Below are 12,241 nucleotides of genomic sequence, written 5' to 3' on the forward strand. Positions count from 1 at the left end.
AATAAGTTTCAATGTGTGTATTGTCCACTTTTCCTTTTTGTGTATTGCCTTGACTGTGTTGATCACCATTTGCCTTTGATGATCCTAGGATAAGTACCATGTACCCTCTATGAATTCACTTTAGATTTTCTTGAACTGCTGGGTTACTTGTTTGGAACTACTTTTGTTGTGTGACTCATGATGTGGGAATCACAACTTATGACATACCTAAGCTAGACTATGCTCCTTATCAGCCTTATTGAGATACTGTTTAGACCATTCATGGTCAATTTGGCTTAAAATACATCTTTGTGTGATATGACATGTCCATACTTCCCACTTGTGCACTGTTTTGAGTAAATTTCACTATCTTGGAAGAAACTGAACCTTTTATGTGATAATTGGTTATCTAAGACTAAAATTTTAAAAGAAGGAACCTGCTTGATTTAAGGCTAATGGACCATGATTGATAATTGTTTTATAGTTTGCATTTTGCCTATTTTCTAAATTTGAAAAGTTTAAGGTTAGGTAAAGATTAGTTCTATGTCAAAACTGCTTTCTTGTGGTTCCTTGCTAAGTAATTAAATGTTCAAATTGAACCTAGAATTAGCTGTTTTACTCAAAGGCTTTTTTAATGTGTATCATAATTTGGTTTTTGGGACTCAAGACTGGTTTGAAAAGTGAAGAAGAGATTTTGTACCCGTGTTTTAGGTAAAACTGGTTCTTAAAACTTTTTGAGAATGAAATGGTTTGTTTGGTTGTTTTCTTATCTTGTTTCCCCTCCCTTTAAAACTGTTTTTTGTGACATTTGAAATTTGGAGTTTGTCCATCTTTAAAACATGATTGAAAAGGTGTTAGTTTAAGATTATGAACTTGTCTCTAGACTGTGTTATGTTGGTTGCAGCAGTTTAAAAAGGAAAAACTGTCAACATTTTGAAAAGATTAAAGCTATGTTTGTTTGTTCTCAATTTGACTTTTCTCTTTTCTTGCCTGATTGATGATCTTATTCTAAGTTCTATATGTAGAAATGTTGCTAAATGTCTATTGAGAAGTTTGTTTAACTTGAAACACTTGAGGGGTAAAGGAGAGTTTAAAAGATGAGGAGGAAATTGGGAGTTGATTGTGCATCTTCCCTGTCAGTTTGATGTTGCTATAGTCCTGTCTACTTCATGTGTCTACGGACCAATATTTACATTTGAAACCACTGCTTGATTCATGTTTGAAGTCGTCTAAAATCTGTACAAGTATTCTTTATCTGGATAATTGTTTATAGGACTATGTGTATAACTATCATTTACCTCACTAGTATAATTAGACAATCTTAAAAATAAGTTCAATATGAGAACAGTTTTCAACATTTTTGTGAATACCCTATAGGATCTATCACTTGAAGAAATGTCCCTTGACTTGTTTGAAGACCATGCTTGTAACTCATTTTGCTTATTATTTCTAACCTGTCAACCACTCTGTATTTTTGGAAAAGATTTAAGACTGGACCTTTATTTTGGGACTATCCTCAACTTGTTGAGTATAAAATTTGGAAAATCTAAGAACCGAAAAACTTCTTAAAGGCACGAGATCATACAATTGGGGTACACCAATAGAGTTATCTAAACAAGAACTCCTGGAGACTTTGGGGAGCTTTGGAGTGTACGCACAAAGCCCAAATCTGTTGCCACCATGCGCTCCTTCTGTGGGCTACAGAAAGTGTCTCTACCACCGAGGTCAGTCAGGTCATACAGCCAACGGATGCGGAGCATTAGAAAGGAAGCTTATCCAATGGATTGACCAAGGGAGAATTAGCAAACTGTGGGAGGACTACTCTCTCTTGACTTATGACCAAGGAAGAAACCATCCAGAAAGGATATTAAAGGTTAGGTTTTGGAGGAGCGACTTTTCCAAATTCTAAGAGTCATACGCCAGGATCCACTCCGTACTATGTAGTGTGAAGAAGATAAAAGCAGTTCCACAAACCTATCAGGGTCGCCTAGCATCTCCGAAAGAAAGGATTTGTGTGTATCACCATGGCTGCCCTGGCCACCGACAATGAAGAATGTGTGAATTTCAAGCTTGAACTGGAATGCCTCGTAAATGAAGGCCATGTTTGGATTGTCGCGGGAAGACAAGGATAGAAGATGAAGATAAGGAAGACAATAAAGACCTGTTTAGTATGGTTGGGTAGAAAAATATAAGTATCCCTTTATTGCTTTCAATAAAATAGAGTATCCGTTTCCCTTTTTATGTAAACGAAACTACGCCAACCAGATGTCCCGTTAGGGATACGTGGGAAGCTTACTTAAGGCCTGGTTAGGGTAGAAAAACTAAGTTTTGGGTAGCATAGGAAAAAACCTTTTTTGTGTATGCCTGAACTACGAATGGACCTAATTTCCCTTTGATGGGATACGTAGGCATTCTATTTAAGACTCGGTCCTTTTATAATAAAATCTAAATCCCCCTTAGCACAGTATGGGGTAGAAGCAAATCAACCATACAAACCACTTACCGAAAAGTCAATATTCCTAAAAATACAAAAGACCAAAATACCCTTGGAATGTGAATCAATCAAGAGTTGAAATAAAATATATGAATCTTTGTGCTATAAACTGTAACAACGTGATATCTTGTTGTTTCGTACTTAAATCTAATGCTAACTTGGGAGATTTTGAGTTGTTTTCTCTTATAGACAGGGGTCGATTCGCTGGCACCAGTTACTCGATCAAAAGCTGTTGCAGCGTCCTTAAACCCTCAAGAAGAGAACATGCCTGAAACTTTACCACCGAACAGAACTGCTTTGGTCGAAGGTACCCCAACAACTGGCATAGCTGGAATGCCTTTGGAAGAGGCTGTTAGCCTGCTGGCGAGGCAATTGGCTGAAGCTAGAGAGGAAACGGACCGCCTGAGGGCTGAATAAGAAAACGCTACTAATGCTGAGGCTAGGGGAGCTCCACCCACTTTCCCAAATCTGGATTTACCAATTGCTGACCATTTCCCGCAAACCCAGACGAGGGCTACTTTTCAAACTCCACTATGCCGAAATACCACCGATGTGGGGAATTCCTCCCACCAAACCCCAGCTTTTCAAACACCCGCTCATGCTACAAACGTAAATGCTCATCAAGCCCCTCGGGCAACAGGAATTCTTGTGATTCACCCCGTGCAATCAAATCTCACTTTTCAAGACCATGTCACCCATAGTGAATCTTCGCCAGAATTGGAGAACATGGAAACGTTCTTTAAAGCAAGAATAGACAAGATCGAGAAGGAGATGGGGAAGAAAATTGTTGAACGGGAACATGGTTCTAAAAAGAAAGAGGGGTTAAGATACTATGATTTGTGCATACATCCAGACCTGGGTCTTCCAGAAGGCTTAAAAATTCTCAAATTTGATCACTTCAATGGGTCAGGCAATCCTAGGGTCCACTTGAGGGCTTACTGCGACCAGTTGGTTAGAAATAACGGAAATGAAGCCTTGCTCATGAGGTTGTTTAGTTGAAGTCTATCAGGAACAACTATGGAATGGTTTATCTCTCAAGACATTAGCCGATGGAAAACATAGGAAGAAATGGCAAGTTCATTCATGGAAAGATTCCGCTTCAATGTGAAAAATGTGCCTGATCGCTTCTCATTGGAAAAATTCGTCAGAAATCGACTGAAACTGTAACGAACCGTTTTGTCATTACGGTGAATTTAAAAATATTCGTGACACCGGCTCCTGAAGACATGCTTTAGCCTTCCCTTACAACTTGCGAACCGTTAAATTGATCGGGAAATCGTATGACTTACGTGTAAAGAATTTGTAAAGAATTAGATCGGGGCCCTCGAGCCCAGCTGTGACCGCTTCAGCGACATACATGTCGCCCCAGCGGTGCCGCAGTAGCGGCTTGTCTTTGCAAAAGTGGCAGGGCAGAGAATCCCATTCGATCGCCCGAGCGTCACCGTTGACGCAGAAGCGGTACCGTCGAAGTGGTGACGAAACCGCCCCGGTAGCCACGAGCAGTGATTCCACCTATTTAAGTGACATTTTGAGAATTGGATTCATTTCTCAAAACCCTAGAGGGTCCAGCTGTCTTTGCAGTAATTTTGGAGCAAGAAATGATACTTCCTTGGGAGTGATTATCCCCTTAACCTCTTCCATCCATTCTCCCAACATTGATTCTCATAAAGGATCCTTGTCTAGAATCACAAATGGGTACCTCAAATTTCTTAAGTTCCAAAATGATGAACCCTTGTCCTTCTTGATATAAAAGGCCTTGGAATATTTTCCTATGCTCATCATCCTAATGTGATTCCCAACCTAATCCTTCACCTATCCCATTAAAATACATATGGGTCTCTATTTTAGATCTTGAAAATGGGTTTCTTGAAATAAGCCTAAAATGGCAATTTGACCAAACTAGTGACTTGAGTAGGGTCATGAATGTCCTAAATAAAGGTTGATTGATCAACTAGCGTGTGATAGTGAATTTTTAAGTAGGATAAAATTCCATATCTACATTTGCAATTTCGAAGTCCTTAAAAAGGACCATAATGGTGAATTCTACTCTTGGGTCTCGTGGTTGTCTCTGAGCTTTTCATGTGGATCATGCGGTGGTGATTAATTAAGGCGTCATCGGATGTTTGTGGCACCCGCTCAGCCATGAGGTAGGTTACAGCTTTCCTTTTAAGTAGGCTACGGTTAGTTTTTCGTATTGTTGTGTAGAAGGAACGGAGAATGCATGTATGGGAAATTGGAGATATGGGATGGAACCTTATGATGGTATTGTTATGTGTGACTTGTTTGTTCAGGCTTGTGGCCTGTAGAATCCTTAGGTATTGATGTGGCTTTGTTGATTATCGGCGGATTTATGTATCTTGGGAGTAGCGGACGGAACCTAATTATGCCTTTCGATGAAGTTATTTGTAAGGACTCTAAAAGCTAGTTGAGAATATAAATTGCACTATGTTAGTGAACGATGTCCTAGTTAAATGGTGACGAATGACTCGAGTGTAGGGTGAGATTCTTACCCTAAGCAAAAATACTGATTAGGGAAATGGTAATACCGTAAGTTAAATGATTGACTTGATGTGGGTTGGGCTAGCCACCCCGTTATATGTGCCTAAATGGTTAATTTTGTTGTCTTGACGCCATGTGTAGTTGGTAGGTATCGAGTTCTGCTTGTTGTCCTGATTTGGATAGAATTTACATATCGTTGTTGATATTGTGCCCAATATATGATGGCGTACTAACTGTTGGTGCTTGACTTGATATATTTTGGCATACTCACTGTTGGTATTGTGATGTGATGCATTGTTGGCGCACCCCGAAGATCTATTCCGGAATCGTTGTTTATATGAAACTGATATTTGATAAACTCTTTTACTTGAGTGATTGTGAGGAGGCCGATGTCCGAGGTTCAATTCAGGAATCGTTGATTTGTGAAACTGATATTTGACAGACTCTTTTGAGTGATTGTGAGGAGGTCGATGTCCAATGGTTATATTCGGGCATCGTTGTTGCATGGCCAATTCTGATGTTATCCCGGAATGGTTGTTAGTGCATGGACTCTGCGGGTCCCCCAGGGTGGTACCGGTGAGACTCCCCCTGTGAGCAATTAGCTAGGGTCCCGTCTGTCTGTTAGGCAAAGATCCGGGACGGATGGCACTTAGACTTCGCGACTCATACTGGGTTGTTCTACCGAGGCGTCGATATTTCCGTCTGAAATACATGTGTACACCTTATTGGCATGGCATGGCATGGCATGGCATCGCATTGCATTGCATTATGACTTGGTCGAGATGTATGTGATGATTATATTAGGTCAAAGTCATAGATGGACCTCTGAACTTGTCCTGATTTTCCATTTAGACCCCCCAACTGAAATGTTGACCATCTGAACCCCTGAACATAAGATAAACTGTGCCATTTGAACTCCTCGTGCCAGCTGGGCACACGCGTGAAGCTCACTTGCTATGACATGGAAAAGTAGACCAATAAAAATAAGCCATGTCATTTTACTTGTTATAAAAAAAAATAAGCCATGTCAACAAAAAAAATTAATTTTAACAAAAACTCTATTTTAAAATCTATTTATATAATTAAAAAAATTGAAGAACCCAACCCATCCTCTCCGATAGCGCACTTCACCGCCGCCACTGCCGTCGCTGCCCCCGCCGGCGCTTCAAAAATTTAAATAATTAAAAAAATGGTGTCGTTTTTCCTCAGAGATTTATTTAAATAGATTTTGAAGTGGAGAAGCGGCGGCAGTGGCGGCGGTGAAGTGGGCTATCGGAGAGGATGGGTTGGGGTTTTCATTTTTTTTTTAATTATTTAAATAGATTTTTAAAATAGAGTTTTTGTTAAAATTAATTTTAATGATTAAAAATTTAAAAAACGAAAGCGGCGGCGGTGGAGGAGGCAGCGGTGGCGGAGGTGAAGTGGGCTATCGGAGAGGATGGGTTGGGTTTTTCCATTTTTTATAATTATTTAAATAGATCTTTAAATAGAGTTTTTGTTAAAATTAATTTTTAATGATTAAAAATTTTAAAAAAGAAAGCGGCGGCGGCGGAGGAGGCAGCGGCGGCAGTGGCGGCGGTGAAGTGGGCTATCGGAGAGGATGAGTTGGGGTTTTCAATTTTTTTTAATTATTTAAATAGATTTTTAAATAGAGTTTTTGTTAAAATTAATTTTTAATGATTAAAAATTTTAAAAAAGAAAAAATTTGGTCTCTCACGCTCTATTTAAAGCAGTGAGTTTCACGTGTGTGCCCAGCTGGCACGAGGGGTTCAAATGGCACAGTTTATCTTATGTTCGGGGGTTCAGATGGTCAACGTTTCAGTTGGGGAGTCTAAATGAAAAATCAGGACAAGTTCAGGGGTCCATCTATGACTTTGGCCATTATATTGTGATGATTATGTGGTGATGATTTGATTGTGATGATTCTGTTGCGATGATCGTATTGTAATGACTCTTAACATAGTGATTGGTTGTATCGGCTATACTCAGACTTATCATATGGGGTTTAGGTGCTATACATTGGCAATAATGAACATTTGGACTCAATTCTTGTGGCTTATACTGTTGATTTGTGCCTGTTAAATTAGCCTAAGACTAGTAGTGTATTGTGTTAAGCGAGGTGGACATAAAGGTTTCATAACAATTGTAAAGATGTCGAGAATCTATATAGGTGTTTGGGCCAACTTATAATTCATCGAAGATTAGTTGTGACGTGAGTTGTATTGAAGTTGTGATCTAATGCTTAGGGATATGTGATTTTATGTAGTGATTACTATCATTATTCGTGAATTCTTTACCAATATGTACTATTAACCATTGTCGGCATATGATACTTTCTCAGTACATGTGTTTGTACTGATATTCCACTTGCTACACCCTTTTTTGGGTGTAGATTGTTTCAGGTATTTGTTGATGTGAAGAGGAACTCACGGTGCCTATCCGGAAGGCCTCCTCCCACTTTGCTCAGGACGGAGGATGAGTCGTAGAATGTAATGGTAATATGAGTCAATAGTCGCTCTTGTACTAGTCTAGACCAGGTCATGGGAATTTGGGTCGTGATAGAAACCTACCGAGAATATGCCAGTCACTGGAGAGACGAAGCGGCGCGTGTGCAACTACCTATGGTTGAAGCTGAGCTGGTAGCTGCATTCATATGGTACCAAGAAAATGATTGCTTTGACAAAATGATAACTATGAAAGAGAGTTCCTTTGCAGACTTAGTCGCCGTTGGGAAAGATATTGAAGATAGACTCAAGACCGGCAGGATTGTTAATGTACTAAACAAAGGAGGTGCGTCGGGTGTCGCGGGTGGCAAAAGGAAAAGAGAAGATATAGCCTATGTTTCTAGAACTACTAGCCCGAAAAGCCGAGGAAAAGAGACGACCCACAAAAATTCGGATAACTACCAATCACCTCCACCAACCAACTATATAACTACTTCACCCCAATATAGCCCAATGTCTGTGTGCTACGCACAACCCGGCTACGAAGCTCCACAACCAAATTATCAAATACCAGCACCAAGCAACCGAGCACCACGACCAAATTATCGAATGCCAGCACCCAATAACCAAGCTTCACAAAACCAGACTTTCCAAAACCAGCCTCCGCTAGCAAACTATGAGGAACCCCAAAAAAAAACCATGAGAGCATGCACTCCTTTGTCAGAATCAAGGACAAGTTTATTTGCCAAGATAAGAGACGCCGGGTGAATGAGCACTGTTCCATCAAAACTTGATAATACCATGGATCGATGGTACAAGCCGGATTTCACTTGTGCCTACCATTCTAATCAAGTTGGCCATGCCACCGAATATTGCATAAACCTAAGGAACAAACTACAGGATATGGTTGACAATCATGAGCTTATCCTGGAACCAACACTTCCGAATGTGGACACAAATCCGCTCCCAAATCATGGAGAAAACCAAATCCACATGATTGAAAGAGGTGATGAATGGGAAGAGAGCCCGGCGATAATTCGTCCAGATATTGAAGGGTTAGAGAGCATCGTCGCCTCGTTGTCTTTACAGGAGCGAAAAAAAGTGTTAAGCCCTTTGATAAAGAAGTCTGAGACATCTGCTTAGCCAAAAGAGAGCCTTTCGTGCTAAAATATCCCTCAACAGTAGCTCGAATTCATAACGAGCCATTCATACTCAAAACATCAGGACCAATTGAGAATGCACCCTTTGTGATCAAAACGCCGCACCAGATGATGATCAATAAAGAAAAAGAGATGGTTGTTGTGGTTTAGGGTGTGACCAGGTCACGAAGGTGTTATGCCCCAAAAGAACATGTGCTCGAAGCGCCATGTCGCAAAAACCCTAAAAAAAACAATCACCGAGGGCGAAGCTGAAAACTTCTGGAGACAAATGTCAGTCAAAGATTATTCGATTGTTGAGCACCTGCATAAGACTCCTGCCAGGATATCGGTAATGTCCTTGCTACTCAGTTCATCTCAACATCGCTTAGCTTTAATGAAAGCCTTGGATGAAGTCCAAGTACCCTCCGACATTACAAGTGAAACATTGGCCGAAATTGTGGGGTATGTTGTGCGAGCACATAGGCTATAATTTTCTGATGATGAATTACCAAAGGAAGGGAAGTCCCACAATAAAGCCTTGCACATAACAGTCAAGTGTCGTGAAAATTTTATTCCCCAAGTGTTGATTGACGGAGGAGCTGGGTTGAATGTATGCCCTGTGACGACTCTGAAACAACTCGGGTATGATGTTAGCAAGATCCGTCAGAGTCAGACCAACGTAAAAGCTTATGATGGTGCAACCAGCGACCCGATTGGAGAAATAGATCTACACATACAAATGGGCCCCGCAGAGTTCGTAGTGGAGTTTATCATCATGGACATCAAATCAAGTTATAACCTATTGTTAGGCCGGCCATGGTTGTACGCCGCCGGAGTTGTAGCATATTTGCTACACCAGTCTCTCAAATTCATATGGGATGATCAAGAAGTCGTGATTCATAGTAAATGAAGTGTCCACAACTACCCGGACAACTCTGTACCAGTCATAAAGAAGTCACCAGTTGGAGCTGATTTTCACACCGTTAAACTGGCCATGATAGATCGTAGGGGAGATGATGAAGATACCCCTATGCAACTGGTCTACAAAATGGTTGCTACAACTATTTTAAAGAGTGGGTTTGAGCCCGGGAAAGGTCTGGGAAAGAATTTACAAGGAATTAAAGAACCAGTGAGTATAAAAAATGGGAAATATCGATTTGGGGTTGGATACGAGCCATGTGAGGCAGAAGAAAAGAAGCAGAATATGGGCCGAGAGGTCCCATTGAAATGAGAAAGTCGTTCCCTCATCTATATCAGTCCTTCACAGCATGCCAATTGGGTCACAACAGCGAGGATCCAGAAGAGGGCTTAAGGACGTTGTTTTGGGAAGAATAATTCGCAACCATCATTGAAGAATGCTTTGAAGCATTAGAGATTCACCATGCCAAACCAGGAGAGACAACAAGCGGATGGACTTCTACCCCGTTGTTCACTCTGCGATAGAAAGAATGCTCATTTTCAGAAAAATGGTGAAAGTCGGCTTTGAGGCCCGACTTATCGCCTTTTCATGTTTTGTATTTACATGTTGTTTAATAACTTTAATGCCTCGATGTTCCACTCCGAGTTAGGACCACAGTTTGTATCACTCTTTTTAAATTTCAATGAAAACGCCTCAAAGTTTATAATAAAGACAAAAAGCGTTTTACTATACCTATATATATCTATATATATATATATATATATATATATATATATATATATATATATATATATATATAAATTTTAACAATCCTACTCGGTACTTCCTCACTCCTATATTTATTCTTATCATGTAGTTATAATTAATTTTCTTATCAGTGAACAATACTTCTTCTTTTTTTATCTTAATCTGGACTTTGTCCAGTCACGAATCTTGTTATATTGTCCATCTCTTTCTCTTAACCTTTGTTCTTAATAACAATCTTCTTTAACCACACCCCGATAACCACGGCCAACATCTTCCTTTATTATTTGGACATTAAAACGACCTCTTTGAAACCTAGGAATTTACAGGTTAATCCATCGAGGTTATTTAGAAGTTAAGAGAATAACCATATACTAAAAATAACAGATTCATGATGATAAGGAAGTAATTACTTAAACATAATAATCACAAAATAATTTACATAATAGGGAGATTAGTACAGAAAACATAATAAATAAACTTACATGGTTTGAAGAAGGAGAGAGGTTTCCCTTTCGGGGAACCCCAAAAATGACTACTTTACACTAAGGGGTAGTTATGAAAAACTTAATACTAATTTACAATAGGAGTTTATACTACACAGGTTTTTGACTGGGCAAGGGATTGGAGCATTTGATGAAAGAGAAGGGGAATATGTAAGTTTTCTAGAGAGAGGTGCTCTTGTTGATGATGTCTTTGCTTCTCCACAAATGTTGCTATTTATAGGCGTCTGGCGGATTTTAACTCCGGATTTCAAAATGCTAAAGAATCTCTTGAGTTCAGTCGGGTGCTCTTTGGGCCCCATCGTCACGTGAACTTTTTCAAAAGATACTTTATTTACTCGTCTGTTAGCTGATCTGTCCATTTACTGTGGCTGCTTTATTAAAGTTTCTTTTAATAAAGCCTTCTTTTTCTGCAAATGTCTGCTAGTCGTTGCTTTTTTCAACGAACCTTTCAGCTTTTTGTCTCATCATAACTATTTCCTCCACTACGTCTGTCTGATTATTTCACATACATACACACACACACACACACATATATATATATATATATATAATTATTTTTATTTTTATTATTATTTATGTGTCTAAACTATGTAGTGCAATAGAATCAAAACTCATGCCTGAGTCTACATCATTTGGATTAGAATCAAAACTCATGCCTGAGTCTACATCATTTGGATTAGAATCAAAACTCATGCCTGAGTCTACATCATTTGGATCTTGAGAGTCTTGAAATGCACTGTCTTGGAAATTAATAGCATCTCCTTCGAAATCTGAACTATGGACTGGTGACATCCCTTGACTTGGAGATAAATCCGGACTAGGATTTTTAACTATATGTTTATCTTGTTCCTTTGTCTGGAAAAAAAAATTTAGTGTCTCTTTTACTATACTTTCTATTTTTTCATTCTTTTTCTTTTTTTGCAAGTGTGCTTTTCTTTGTAGAAGTTGCTCCTTGCGTAAGTGTCTTTGGTAGTCTCCGTCTTGAACATCCCTCATCTTCACTTTTTGGCAAAGTGACAGCCATCAACAGATTTGATGAGTCTTTACTGGCTACCGTTTGAACCGGACTAGCTGTATCCTTACCCGATACAGTGGGTCTGACTGCATTCATTGGGGAATGCACACCCGTCTCAACCATTTTTGTCTGAGATGGAGAACTCTGAGATTGCACCAATTCGAACTTAACCGCTTGTAGTCTCTGTTCTAATGTCTTCACTTGGTCCAAGAGTTTCATTTTTTCTTGAACCAATGTCTCTTTCTGTTGGTTTAATCTCGTGACCACTTCAGTCATAGTAGAACAGTGATCACAAAAAATTATCTTGTCTGTGTCTTTTTGTACATTATACTGAGGGATTTTGTCTGGGTTTCGTCTGAGAGCTGGAGAAATATAGTAGTTTGGACCCAATACTCCTCTAGCATAGACTAACGCTTCAGTGAAATCATTAAATCCTTTAAAAAGAGGTTTTCTTATGTCTTTAATTGATTCTACAACTTCTATCCAAGTTTGAAAAACACCA

This window comes from Lycium barbarum, chromosome 4 (genome assembly GCF_019175385.1).
Source record: "Lycium barbarum isolate Lr01 chromosome 4, ASM1917538v2, whole genome shotgun sequence".
In the NCBI taxonomy this organism is placed as follows: Eukaryota; Viridiplantae; Streptophyta; class Magnoliopsida; order Solanales; family Solanaceae; genus Lycium; species Lycium barbarum.